Here is a 15188-nt window from a genome sequence, read left to right on the forward strand (position 1 = left end):
TCAGTGCCAAACAATTCACTACCCAGGATGTGAATAATACGAGATGTAAAGCATAAGACTTTTACTTGGTTAGAGATTTGCTGAAGAGGCCATATTACCTACAAACATCACAGTCACTAAACAAGTATACACAATCAGAGTATGGCTATATGAGATATTCCCCAAAACGGAAGATGGCTATGATCAATGACTTTCATTATGCATTTATCACTTGTGCTGCAGCCTTTTTAAAAGTACTGATACTTGGGCACGAGTTTGCTAAGCAGTGGATCCTGCCTCATGACTGAATGGCTGTTGTCATGACAATTTTCAGAAATGAAACCCTGGAAAATACTGACAATAATTAAATGCATAACAGATAGCAAATAGCACATATGGACTCCACTGATGCAGCAATTTTTAAGGTCAATCTATACTATCAGCTACAATGGCAAAAACAGAAGTGGAGTCTCTCAAGAACATTCAGCCAAATAACCATTTCAGGCAATACTGCTGCACTTAACCAAAAATACATGGGGCAGACAACAGGAATGCCGCGAAGCATCCATAACAGAAAAGAGCCTTCAGCTGTGCAACAGGAAGTCATCTTGGCAAACATCTTGCATTTACAATGCATTCACTGCATAGCAAGGCACTAGGACAAGACTACAAAATACTGGAAACAAGGGAGGGAGTTAATCAAAAGAAAAAAAGGAATGGTTTTATTCATAAACATAGCGAGTACTCACAAAGCTGTACTACACTGTCCTTACAATCTGGGTGGAGAATCAAGCTATAAAGTCTAAGGGCATGTAGGTGGCCACGGTAACATCTCTGGGATGACTGCTGCAAGAATGAAGAACAAATTGTTCTGTTAAGCAACACCTGCCTAGGAATAAACAGCTGTGTGGCCAATAAGGGATCTATTCTTGTTCAGGTGTACCTGCAGACTTTGTTACAAAACATTATGGTTAAAAAAATAGCAAAAATGAATCCCCTCATATCTGCAGACTATTGCTGCTGTCCTGGCTAATCTATACACCAAAATAGAGAAACTTATTTTGTCCTCAGATGCAACTAGGTCTGAGTTGCAATAGTGCCCTCTGAACCTCCTAAACTATCACTGGGACGTAAAAGTAGTAAATAACATTCTGTCTGCAGATCAAGCTATGACAAAGGAACTGGAAGCCAATAGCAACAAGCATCTCAACATTGGTTACACAGGATGATTATCCTGGAGTTCATCCATGTGCAAATCACTTTAGACATAGTCCCCTACCATATCTCAGCAAGCTGCAGGTCACAGTCTATGTCTCAAGAATCCCACAGCTCTTACCTAGACCTACTGGAGGCACTCTTCATCCAACCATTCTAGTCACTAGGAATTATACACTGCCAGCAGTTTACAGGCATGTTTCCTGACTTTATTAACACAAATGCCCTTGATCAGTTAGTGAACACTTCAACCAGAGGTTCAAACATACTTGTTCTCACCAATATAGGAGAGCACTGCAACCCCACCCCACCCAGTCATGTCTTCACTGATGAGGTCGGATGAAAAAGCTGTCTCATTCCAAATAAAAATCAACTTGGAAAACCTAGCAAAACCTGTTACAGTTAGAAACTATTCTAAAACAAACTACATCTTGTTAAGTGACATCTTTGTCAAAATTCAATGCTCTGCCCCAGTCCAAAGTTTACAATAGCCTATGCAGAATTATTCACAGAAACACTGTACAAACATGTAAATGGCTGCATAGATGCTGTTGCACTTACCAGAAATAAGCCCAGTACAAATCACAGTGGTGGAATTTAAAAATTATGTAGTCACCATAACTAGGCATCTGGTTTGTCCATTTTCATTCTTCCTCAACACATGGGTTCAGATCCGATCCTTGGATTCTACATACTCTAGGACTTTGGATCCAACTCTCAAGCTCCTCCTCTACCCATAATGCCTTAGTCCATCACCAATACTTCAGACTGCGTCTGTTGCTAAAACATCTACAGTTAGACAGAAACAGGATAAAACCTGGAAATACAAGTTCCAATAACAGTCCAACAGGTTTCTCCTGAAGATTCAAGGATGGGGGATAGAAAGGAAGGAATTCGAGGAAGAATGAAAATGGACAAAACAGATGCCTTAGTTATGGAGAGTACATAACTTTTAAATCTGACGTTATCCTTTTCATTCTTCCTCAACACACAGGACAGAGTCCCCAGCTACAGTGACCTTGGGTGACCCTCATGGAAAGATATTCTGGAGTACCGCTGGGCCAAAAGGCAGCCTTACTTCTGGATATAAGATCCAGTTTGTAAAGAATAACAGACATATGAGCATTGGACCACGTGGCCAGTGCACAAATATCGTTAACAGATGTTCTTGACCAAAAAGCAAATGAAGTAGCTATGGATCTAGTTGAGTGAGCTTTGGGTGGTCTGGGTAGGGAAATGCCTTATTAAGAATAGATCCAAGAAATACAATCAGTGATCCATTTAGCTAACGTAACTTTAGAAATTAGGCAACCCAGTCTTTTCAGTGAAAAGGAAACAGACAGCTGATCCAACTTTCTGATCTGCTTTGTCCTGTGTAGATAAAAATGTAATTGTCTGTGCACATCAAGGAGATGCAGCATGTATTGGCCTTTGTTTGAAAAATTTGGAAAGAAGACTGATAAATTAATGGATTCATTATTGTTTGTCTCAGAAGCCACTTAGGTAAAAAAAGGATTTGTCTGAAAGGTAACCCTATCTTTATGGAAAACAATTTAAGTGATGTTTGAAGAACGTGCCTTGAGTTCAGAAATCTTCCTTGCAGAAGTAATAGCTTCCAAGAAAACTGTTTTCCATGATGGAAATTTTAGATCATTATTTGCTAAAGGTTCAAAACATTTCTGAGTTAAACCTTGTAGCACAACAGGTCTCAAGGAGCTTTCAGATCCTGGGGCTCTGAAACAGGGGGACAGATAAGAAAAGGAAACAGAATTTTATGAGCATAGTTATAAGCATCACAGATCCAAAAGGGAACAGAGCTGGTATGGTCTCCATCTGGATCTGAGCTATGAGAAATGTTTGCATCATCCTATCCACATCCACTTCTGACAAACTTCTGGAGGACCTGGTGGATGTGGTGGACTGTGGCCTTGAATGCTTCCTTGGAATCTGTAAAAATGGAGAATGCAGAGTAGGAGAAACTGGATCTGGTTTAAACTCTGGTGTACGAACTCTCTGAAAGGGTCTGGGATCCAAGATAGGTGCTGTAGGTCTAGCAGTTATAATGATTGGGTCCGATGGTTTTGAATCAGATGACCTCAGACCTGAAGATTGGGCCTTTGGATCCGATGACGTTAAATCTGAGGATTTTTGGATCTTAGTCAGTGGTTCCAACAAAATCCTAGTGGACTTCCGCGGTGAGTGTTTTCTGTGCTCTGATGGAGCAGACTTTGAAAATATGGCAGGGGTTTGAGCCCCAGAAGAAGAAGTTGCAGCGAGAGGAAGTAGGCCTTTCAAAATTAACTTGCTGTGTCAGTCATCTGGAGCCCATGGATTAAAAGTAAAACAGATGCTGCAGTTGGTATCCAAAAAGCCAGCTCCGAGACATTAAATGCACTCCTTGTAGGCACAAAAAGTGCATTTTTTGAACCCTCTTGGTTTTCTGGACATGACAGGAGTATAAACAACGCAAGCAAAGGGAACTACACTAAAAGGCTAGTGGAAAATAAACGTTTCCTTTTTTTAAACAAGGTAAAGAAAGTAAAGGATGAAAGTAGAATTGCCAGCTATGGTAATTAAGAAAAATCTCCTGCTTAAACAGTAAAAGGGGAAAATACCAACTGTGATAATGAAGAAATAGTATCAAAAATAATAGAAAAGCCTATCGCTGTCATGTATACTAACAGGAGGATAGAAAAAGAAACTAAAAGAAAATTTCAGTAAATATATCAAAACTTACAAAAATGTCACTAATTTCTCACTCGACAGAAGGAACCCTGCTTCTGAGCATAATGGCGACAAACAAGATCTGAGGTATTGCAGATGGACTGAGGCATTATGGCTAGAGGGAAGAGCTCAAGAGTTGGATCCAAAGTCTAGAGTATGTGGCTGAGCAGGATCTGAGGATCGGATCCGAACCCATGTGTTGAGGAAAAATAAAAAAAACATCAGATCCTAATATTAACAGGGTGTATAACAAAAGGGAAAAAGTCACGGCTGAAGTCAGAAACAGCAACGCTCATAATGGCAACAGCTCACTAATAAAACAAAACAGGAAAGTAAGGGGACTAATTAAATTCAGCAAGGCCAATTACAAGGTCAAGATAATTTTTCAGGCTAAAGACAACCACAAGGTATTCTACAGCAATATCCAAAACCTCAAATGTAACATGCAATGGTGTGCTGAAGTGGTAAGTAAATGGTACCACCTTCACTGAGCACAGTGACAGTGAACCTGCTGGCTAAGTTCAGCTCAAAGTTTACTCTCCACCCCAGTCTAATATGCAAAGCAGTGGGACTAATTATCATGGTAATGATCAACACAGACACTAGAACCATCCCAGTTTAGTTTTGTCAAAAGAAGGTCAAGCCTACTGGTGAGAACAGCAAAAGGCAATGGATTTGGATATCCAATTGGAGATGGTCTGTTTGGACATAGGCAATCCCGGAGCCCTGGGGTGAAAGGACACAAACAGTTGGTCCGATTTCCTAATGGGTTTAGTCTTGTGTAAGTAAAACCCAAGCTGTCTATGTACATAAAGGGTGTAAAGGATCCCTCTCACTACTGTTCTGGGGGGAGGGGAAAAAAGGTGGGGAGATGAATAGCCTGGTTTAAGGACAATTCATTGACTACCTTCGGCATGAAGGAGGGATTAGTTCAAAGGGAAACCCTGTCTCTGGAAAAACAGGAAAGGAGGAGATGCCATAAGGGTTTGTAGTTCTGAAACTCACCTGGCAGAGGTAATGGCTACCAGGAGTACAGTTTTCCAAGTACAGTGTTTGAGAGAGAAGTTGGTTCAAAAGGGGCTTAAGTTAATTTCTCTAGCACAACGTTGAGGTCCCAGGGTGGAGAAACAGGTATCCTGGGAGGTCTGATATGAAGGATGCCTTTCAAGAATTGTTTTGCTTCAAATCTGGAAGCTACCGGTGGAGAAACTGGCAGGCAGGCAGAGACAGCTGACAGATGTGCTTTTATGGAAGAGTAAGCTAATCCTGCATTAAGCAAGTCACACAGATATGACAGAACTAAAGGGGGAGGTCTGCTGTTAATGGATCATGTTTTTGTTAAGACACCAAAGCGAGAATCTCTTCCAGTTGGAGAGGTAAGATTTTCTGGTATTAGGTTTCTTGGCCTCCTGCAGAACTTGAAGCACTTCCTCTGAATAGAGGTGTCTGAAAAGAGATCATGGCTCTATCACCCACAGGGTCAGTTGGAAGGTAGATGAGTGAGCCCTTGTTCTGTGTTAGAAGGTCCACTCTGTGGGGTAAGTTGTGGTGATTGCCCTTGGCTAGATGAAGGAGCAGGGGAAACCAATGCTGTCTTGGCCAACAGGGAGTCACCAGCAAGATTTTTGGTTTGTCCTGTTGATTTTTCAGCAGGACTTTCAGATTAAGTGGAAATGGAGGGAATGCATACACGAATTTCCTATTCCAAGAGATTGATAGGGCGTCCACTCTCCATGCCTAAGAATGGGGCTCTCTGGCAAAGAACTTTGGAAGTTGCTTGTTCAGAGAGGAGGCAAACAAGTCTATCTGTGGAATACCACACTTGTGGACAATGTCCAGGAACACATCCCTGTGAAGGATCCATTTGTGGACCTGTGCTCTGGATCTGCTTAGAGTGTCTGCCATAGCATTCTGGATCTTAGGGGGGGGGGGGGGAGGGTGCACACAGGAATTTCCCCTTCCAGGAGATTGATAAGGTATCCACTTTCCATGCCTGAGAATGGGGTTCTCTGGCACAGAACTTTGGAAGTTACTTGTTCAGAGGGGAGGCAAACAAGTCTATCTATGTAATACCACACTTGTGAAGCATCCATTCGCGGACCTATGTTCTGGATCTGGTTAGAGTGTCTGCCACAGCATTCTGATTGGAAGGGATGTAGACCACCTGGAGGGAGATATCTAGGCCTGTATGGCCTAGTCTGCACAGGAGATAGGATCTTAATCCCCCCCCCCCATTTGTTGATATACCACAAGACTGTCATATTGTCTGTGTGTATACACAGCCTTCTGGTCTGAGCAGGGATTAGAAGGTTTGAAGGGTGAGGATTAGTGCCTTCATTTCCTTGATGTTTATGTGGTCCCTCCTCTGAGGGGGCTTCCACTGTCTTTGTACTTTGTGGTGGGTCCAGGGCTGCTCCCCAGCCCGTGTCCAATGCATCTGTGTAGAGTACTTGAGTAGGTGGCAGTGGGTGAATGGGGAGGCCTGGGTTGAGAGACAGTTGCGTCATCCACTGGACCTCCTTCTTCAGACAGGGTAGAACAGGAATTTGGTATGCCAAAGGGTGGCCATGCTGAGACCACAATGACTTTAGGAACCATTGGAATTTCCTCATATGTAGTCCCGCAAGAGGAAGCATATGGATGGTGGATGCCATCAACCCCCGCATTTTTAAGAACCGTCTTGCAGACAGTCACTGCAGGGGGAGAATTTCTGCAAAGAGCAGAGAAATCTCCTGTGCCTTAGTAGGGGAGAGGCACATCACCATACTCTTGGTTTGAAATCTGCAACAGAGGAAGACATGGTCTTGGGATGGGATTGAGGATGATTTTGCAAAATTTATGGTGAAACCCAATTTGTTGGATGGCAATCGTCAACTGGAGATTTTTGTTCAATTCCGCTTGGGAACTGGCTTGAATCAAAAGGCCTAGGTAGGGAGGGATCAGGGTACCGTGGAGCCTCTAAAAGGTGATCATGGTTGCTAGACATTTTGTGAAGACTCTCAGGGCAGTGGAGAGTCCAAAAGGCAAAGTTGAGATCTGATAGTGCTAGTATCCCCACACAAGTCTCCTATATATGGGTGGATGGGTATACGGAGGTAAGCATCCTTGATATCTATGGAGGCTAGGAAAGCTTGAGGGAGGATAAGAAGGAATAAGGTTTGTAGGGTAAGCATTTTGAATGAGGGAACTATGAGAAAGTCGCTGCAGTATGAGAGGTCTAGGATGGGTCACCAAGGACCTTCCTTCCTGGGAACTAGGAACAGGCATGAGTAGAAGCCTCTTCCATCTTGTCCTAGGCCCTCAAGCTTGATAGTGCCCTGTTCGATCAGGTTTTGCAGGACTGGAGGAAAAAGAGGCTCCTGTTCTTTTGGAGGTAGGAGTATACCTCTGAAGAGAGGCACCTTGTGCCAGACCATGAAGTACCCCCTCTTGATGATGCTTAACACCCAAGAGTCTTGGATGAAGAGTTCCCAGGTTGGAAGGGATAGGGTTAGGCTGTGGGAGAGGGGAGGGGTGCCCTGACTTCTTGAAGAGTCATGAGGAGGAACCCTACCAATCAAGAATGGGCTGCTAGGCTGGCTGAGAAGAGGAGGAAGATGTCGGAGGAAACTGTTGAGTTTTCCTAGGCCTCTTTTGAGGTTTTGATTGTGGGGGTCTGGATTGCCTGCTTATAAACACTTATTTTGCAGGGTAATTCCTGTGAAAATGAGGCACAGGAGACACCAGAATGTGCTTAAGATCTTTAAGTTCTTTGGTTTTCTCTTGCAGGGATTTGAAAAGTTCTGCAGAGGACTTACCAAAAAGGGCAGAGGTGTCCAAGGGGCATCCATTAGTTTTGCCTTACTGTCTTCTGGAAGAGACTGAAACCTTTTCTTAGGGCAGAAAAGGAGGCTGCTGCTCTTGATGTTGCTTCTACAGCATCATAGCTGCACTTAACAGAATGACTGGCTACCTGAGAAGAGGTAGCAATGAAGGAGGATGCCAAGGCCTTGCTTTCAGAGTTTGGCATGTCTGACACTAATTTTGAAAGTTGAGACAGGAGTTCCGGATTATACAGTGGATATAAAAATTTTAAACATCCCTGTTAAAATGCCAGTTTTTTGTGATATAAAAAAATGAGACCACAATACATCATTTCAAAACTTTTTCTACCTTTAGTGTGACCTATAACCTGTACAATTCAATTGAAAAACAAACAAATCTGTTAGAGGGAAAATATAAAAAATAAAAAACATACAATAAGCTGGTTGCATAAGTGTGCACACCCTTAAACTAATATTTTGTTGGAGCACCTTTTGATTTAATTACAGCATTCAGTCTTCTTGGGTACACACCTGCCATCAATTAAAGAGACTCTGATTAACCCCAAATACAGTTCAGCTGTCCTAGTAGGATTTACCTAACACTTACTCAGCTTCCTGCTACAGCAAAAGCCATGGTTCGCAGAGAGCTTACAAAGCATCAAATGGATCTCAGTGGTGAAAGCTATCAGTCAAGAGAAGGGTACAAAAAAATTTCCATAGCATTGGATATACCATGGAACACAATGAAGACAGTCATCAAAAAGTGGAGAAAATATGAGACAGCAGTGATGTTGGAAAGAACTGGACGTCCCTCCAAAATTGATGAAAAGACAAGACAGAAACTGATCAGGGAGGCTGCCAAGAAACCTACAACAACACCACTGAAGGAGCTGCAGGAATTTCTGGCAAGTACTGGTTGTGTACTACATGTGACAACAATCTTCCGTATTCTCCATATGTCTGTACTATGGGGTAGGGTTGCAAGACGGAAGCGTTTTCTTACACAGAAAAACATCCAAGCCCAGCTTAAATTTGCAAAACAAAACATCAAGTCTCCCAAAAGCATGTGGGAAAATGTATTATGGTCTGATGAGACCAAGGTTGAACTTTCTGGCCACAATTCCAAAAGGTACGTTTGGCACAAAAAACAACACTTCACATCACCAAAAGAACACTATCCCCACAGTGAAGCATGGTTGTGGCAGAATCATGCTTTGGGGTTGCTTTTCTTCAGCTGGAACAGGGGCTTTAGTCAAGGTGGAGGGAATAATAAACAATTCCAAATACCAGTCACTTTTGGCCCAAAACTTTCAGGCGTCTGCTAGAAAGCTGAAGATGAAGAGGAATTTCACCTTTCAACACAATGATCCCAAGCATACATCCAAATCAACAAAAGAATGGCTTCACCAGAAGAAAATTAAAAGTTTTGGAATGGCCCAGCCACAGCCCAGACCTAAATCCAATAGAAAATCTGTGTGGTGACCTGAAGACGGCTGTGCACAAAAGATGCCCTCGCAATCTGAAAGATTTGGAGTGCTTTTGCAAGGAAGAGTGGGCAAATATTGCCAAGTCAAGATGTGCCATGCTGATAGACTCCTACCCAAGAAGACTGAATGCTGTAATTAAATCAAAAGGTGCTTCGACAAAGTATTAGTTTAAGGGTGTGCACATTTATGCAACCAGCTTATTGTACATTTTTTATATTTTTCCCCTAACAGATTTGTTTGTTTTTCAATTGAATTGTACAAGTTACAGGTCACATTAAAGGTGGGAAAAGTTTTGAAATGATTTATTATAGTCTATTTTTTTATATCACAAAAACCTTGCATTTTAACAGGGGTGTGTAAACTTTTTATATCCACTGTACCTGGTCAGGTGAGTCTGGTAGTTCAGAGCTCTGAAGGCCAGGGTGGCTGAGGTACAGATTTTCTTGCCCAGCCTCTCTGTCTGCTATTCTTATCTGAAGGGAGAAGTGGGGAGGAAGGAAGCAACCTGGAGGCCCTATCAGAGGTTACTTAAATCACCAGAGAGTCTGCAACTGGGGTCATGAAAAGAAAACTGCAGTCCTTAGGTATTTTGTAATACCTATGTACTAGTTTGGCTTTTTTGGAGCTGACAGCTGAATGTCCATATGAGTAGAGGTAGACGCAGAAGCATCTAAAAAGGCTGGTATAACAGGAGGAATGGCTGAATGGCTATGGGACTGTACTTGGAAGAAGTCATAACAACATTTTTGGACCTCTGTCATCTGTGTACTGTCCCATTTGAAGTGGTCAAGTATTCTAGAGATATTCTCCCCAAAAGAAATTTCCTCCATGGGAGATTCCATTCCATCAGAATCTTCTTCAGGGAAGGCATAATCTAAAGGTGATGGCATTTGGAAAGAGTAATCCAATGGATCACTATCCTCCTCAGAAGACAAATCTTCCTCAGAAGTGGCCCGAAGCCTAGGTTTTTTCTGTGCGGAGGTAGGACAGGCAGGAGGAGAAGTAGGGAGACCAGGAAAAGGCCTAAGTGCCATAAAGGGGGGTACATGCTTGGTATTTTGCTTCTTGTTTGCTGGAGTATCCATGCAGTGCAAAGAAGGAGGGCTGGATGTAGGCCTACATTTTACCAAGTCTTTGTCAATGTCCTACCTAATAACTATTTGGGTAAACCCCCTCCCCCAAAGGCCTTTGGAAACTAAGCCTGAGCACCCCCTGGACATCGGTAGACGTTGTTTCAGTAGCCTCTCTGGATGTGCATACGTAAAGTTCCAAAGCGGCCTGAGAAGCAGGCTCAGCCTGTAGTTCTGGATCCATGGTGCATGTGTCTCAGAGCTCTCATGTGCTTTGGGCCTATGTTTTTTGACTTTACGCTTAGGAGGCTCGGTCATCGGGTGCGAGGATGATTCCATCACACTCTTGGCTAAACGCTTAAGATACTGGTTTTATAGGTAGTTTGTGAGGGAGGATAACTGACTTTGGAGGATTTTAGGTACAAAAGACTGACAAATGGAGCAGTTTTTGTGGTCATGCTGGGGTCCGAGGCAAAACAGGCACTGGGAATGACTATCCTTATGTGGAATCTGTCTTCCATAGTCACACTTACTTTTCCTGGATGACATTAACCTCAATAAAAGACAAGGTAGCAGAAAAAGACAAAAAAAAGAGTTCTCTAACTGGGCACTTATCTTAGTTTAGGAAGCAATTCTGACAGCAGAGTAATGTCCAGGACTGGAGATCTGACTGGTGGCAAAGAAGTTCTGAAGATGGTGCACATGTATGTCGCTTTTATAGCAAACTCCTAGTGGCCTATGGCATGTGTATCATGCACCCTAGGTAGAAGACTTTGATATACTGGCTGACACTGAGTCGTCGCCTTGGCAGGCAACTCCCTTATGTCAGGAATACTGCAACACATGCTAATGGGAAGTATAGTTTGATTAAGAGTTCGGCACAGTGGTGCAGTAGTTTGCATTGTTGCCTCACAGCAAGAGGTTCTCCAGTTAGATTTTTGGCTGGGGTGCCTTCTGTGCGGACTCTGCATGTCCTCCCTGCGTTTGTGTAGGTTTCCTCTGGGTGCTCAGGTTTCCTCCAACATTACAAAGACATGCATCTGGAGTGTTTCTCCCCTGGCCTCTGCTGAAAACTGGCTCATTCCAAGTCGGACTTTCCCGGTAAACAAATTTTAAATAAATAAATAACAGTCTGATATGCCCTTTGAAATGATAAAGCCCAGTTCCTATCACCTGGACTGGCACGTTCAAGTGAATTGTTTGAAAGAAATGGACTTTGGAAAAGTGAATGGAGTCTTGTGTACTCACCTTCAGAATGTTTAAGAGGCCAAATTAAGCCATGTAGACTGTGCAGGGTTTTAATACTGTATACATCTCCAATATTTACTTTTAATTGCTAGGACTTTAATGTTATAATATTAATGACAGATTTTGTATTTTTCCTGCTTTATGAAATATGAAAGTTATGTTATGCCAGCTCTGTAAATTTTCACTGTTGAATGTGGAGGACTGATTCTTAATCTTGGAATATGAGGTCAGTAATGTACAGGGAGAGAGGCAACTAGGAAGCTAACATAGAGTTCAAAGTGACTGGATTGTGTACCCACAGCAGCTGCATTTTATGCAGAGTGCAGAAGATGCTTGAGATGTCTCTGCGGGCAATAGAAAAAGGGTAGTATTATAAGACAGTCGGTGAAGTACACTTCAGCTTGATGATTTTATGGTACTCAGAACAGTAATCACATATGTGAGATGCTGACTGTTCTTCAATTAAAATTACTTACAAACAACTTTTCTACATGGTATGTCTGTAATTTTGTATATCATCATTGCATCTTTGGAGTTGCTTTTCTGGTAGTTACAGATTGGAAAGGTTCTTGCTATTAGCTCAGTCTCTTTAGGCATTCCTAGCCAAATCACAATATCATATGCCCTTTCTTTAGTTAATAATCTTTTGGTGAATTTCAAATATTCTACATAAAAACAGATTGCAGAGCTGGTATGGCACAATCACTATGTTGGGTTTGATCATCAGTCCCTGTGATTCATGAAATTTGGCACAAAAGGCATTATGAATTTTAACTAGTAATGGAACTCTTTCCTTTTCATTTAGCCATCCTATCAATAGCATACTTTTCAGTATCTGTAACACTAAGTCATTTTCTAATTGATGCTGACTCAGCTTTCTGATGTTTAAGAAAGGTTAAAAATGTAGCACATTCAATGCTTCTTCCCCAGCAGCATGTAGAACTATGGGACACTAACTTTTCAGGACTCTCTCCTAATCCACTCAGTGAGGAATAACTTAAAAATTGTTTACAAACTTTCTTATTTTCCGTTAACCTGCCATGTAGTGAGAACATTCCTGGTAGCTGCAGATGAAGATTTTTTTTTCTTTGTGAAATAAATTTCAGTGCTTCCACACATGCAGTTTTCAAAACACATTTCATCTTTTCTACAGATATATTTATCCACTCTGACACCAATGCATGTTTTAGCTTAAATGAGGCCTTTAATCAAATGGGTTCCTATAATGAATATGCAAGGCATAATAAACCAGCTTACTGTAGCAAAATATTAGTGTATTTAAAGCTACCTTATATGTTACAGCTGCCTCGGAAGCTTGAAGAGAAATGGCAGTGCATCTTGTCTGGTGCCACATCAGTGCTTAGATTGTGAGAAAATGCTTATAGGCTTGGTAGTCGTTGATGAAGATGAGGACAGCCTCTGCGTATTGCCTTTTATTGTGGGGTGTTGGGTGAACTGGGAGATGGACTGATTAGGGTCTTTACATGTCTGTCCTCTGGCAAGGGGCAAAGGGCAGGAAAATGTAAATGTTGGGCATTACTTAGAAAATGGGGGACTAATAGTCAGTGATGTGCCTTATACAGACATTTCTTCTGTGGGGAAAACTGTGGGATGATTGTCTGAATGTGGCACAAGAGAGTATTTCCTATGGATATATCTACAGAGAAAGCTACAGAGCATGTGTTTAGTGTTAAGTCTGATTGTTGATAAACTACCAACTAAAATCACTTGGGGTAGGAGGCTAGACACTACATCTGAAAAAAATCCTTAACACACTAGTAGGAAGATACTAGGTAAAGAGCAAAGACAAACACAGAGGGCACTTGGATCTAATAAAATGTATTAGAAAAATCAAACTTCTAGGCTACTATTTTATGTACAATACTACAGTGATTTCTCACTGTAGCCTAAATCCATGAAATTTTGAAAATCACTTGTTCACTCCTGTTAGAGTGCAAAAAGTGATTGCCTGAGACCAGTGTGTGCTGTTTTGGAAACATTCTCCCTTCCCTGATGCTAAACCCTTGTAGAGTTGGAGTACATTAGCTTGGAGGCTTGGGAGTGTAGAGGACATATCCTGCACATGGGGTGCCACATAAAAAAAATATACGGACAGTCTTATTGAGGGCCACCAATCTGAAGTTTGTTGGGGACCCAAAATTAATAACATGGGCCCTGGTAAGGGCTGTGTGAAATGAAGGGTACAAATAACTATGTCGATACCTTATGCAGCTACATATGGGTAATGCTCCATGTTTCTACCGTTTCCTTAATCTAAGTAATGTCTTCCAAAATACAAAGCCCACAGAATATCTCTAGATCCTGTGCTGCTTAGCAGGGAAGCTTAGTTCCCTAATGCTTGCACAGCAATATCTTGTTCAGTACAACAATCAGACATGCCAGCAGCTGTATATAATTGTACTGATGTGTATGTCTGCTTTAAGCTCTTACTGCATGCAGCAAAGCCATGTGTATAAGTTTTGCCACTTCTCAGATAAAAAATAGGGTTCCATGAGATGGACACATTTTTATAAGAATGGGTGAAAACAAAAAACAGCTTATACTTATACAAAGCCAGCTTTTAGTACTCTGCAGAGGAAATACAGATTTTGGAACATTTTTCCTCACTCTGGCAATTGTAATCGGGGTCAGTTTTAAAGTTGCATAGGGGTGACTTTTCTTTTACAGTGCTCAGTGTGCACTACTGTTGTGAAATGGTACAAAAAGTTGCATACTGCTGGCTACACAGAGGTACTGCAACAGTTAGCAACCCAAAATGGCTAAAACAGTAATTACAAATGTTGCAGTATACAGACAAGGTGTATTTGGGATGCACAGGCAGACAGACTGTAATTAGTTTCTGACAGTTATGCATATTTACTGTTCACTAATACTTGCATTAATAACTTGAAACTGATGCTTTATTTTGGGAAAAAGTTACAATATGAAATCAGTGTATTCCATAACTTAAACAAAAAACAGACTGCACTCCACGCTGAAATAAACGAAAAACCCGCCAAAATGTTGAATAAAATCTTTTACTGGTGCTTCCCAGTCTCCCGTTCGATTCTTGGCTGTAGCCCCTTCTGTATGGAGTCTGCATGTCCTCCCCGCAGTCGAGTGGTGTTCGAAAGACATGCGTGAATGGGCGTGCCTTCGTTGAAGGTTGGGCGTCGGGCTGGCACCATGGCACCGTAAAAATCGACTTCCAATCATTAGCAGACCAGAGTTCCGCTGTGGCGACCCCTAACCAGGAAAAGCCGAAAGAAAAACAAAGTACAGTTGTGTACCTACCATAAATGTAGATGTTCGAGTGTATTCACTGTTGCAGTCATTACTCTTGGGTTATCCTGCTGGCAGGCTACCCTCAGTCGGCCAGAATTCGAAAGTCTAGGTCCGGTGTCGGTTGCTGTTGCCTCTTCCCTGACATCAGTGCGCCAGGGGTATAAAAGATGAGCCGACGCCATTTTCTTCAGTTTTTCTTGCCCCAGCTGTCAGGTGCCCCCAAATTGGTAGGCTGAAAAATATGCCAATAAAAATGCATGTACAAAAATAACATTTCCTTCATCTACAAGCAAATACACCAAAAAGGTTGTATAGGATAGAGAAGTGCAGATAGACCCAGCAAAGAAAAGGGGGATGGTGGGTGGGTAACCTGGACT

At 42.0% G+C, this 15188-nt stretch overlaps 1 protein-coding gene across 1 annotated transcript in view; it reads right to left on the reverse strand.

Annotated features, from left to right (window-relative positions):
• The window catches only part of PIK3C3 (phosphatidylinositol 3-kinase catalytic subunit type 3), a gene marked incomplete in the record, with an annotated part of 1653126 nt that overhangs the window by 978 nt on the left and 1636960 nt on the right, over window positions 1–15188 (reverse strand).

The sequence above is a fragment of the Protopterus annectens genome, chromosome 6.part0 (assembly GCF_019279795.1).
Source record: "Protopterus annectens isolate FY-2018-M chromosome 6.part0, PAN1.0, whole genome shotgun sequence".
Lineage (NCBI taxonomy): Eukaryota > Metazoa > Chordata > Ceratodontiformes > Protopteridae > Protopterus > Protopterus annectens.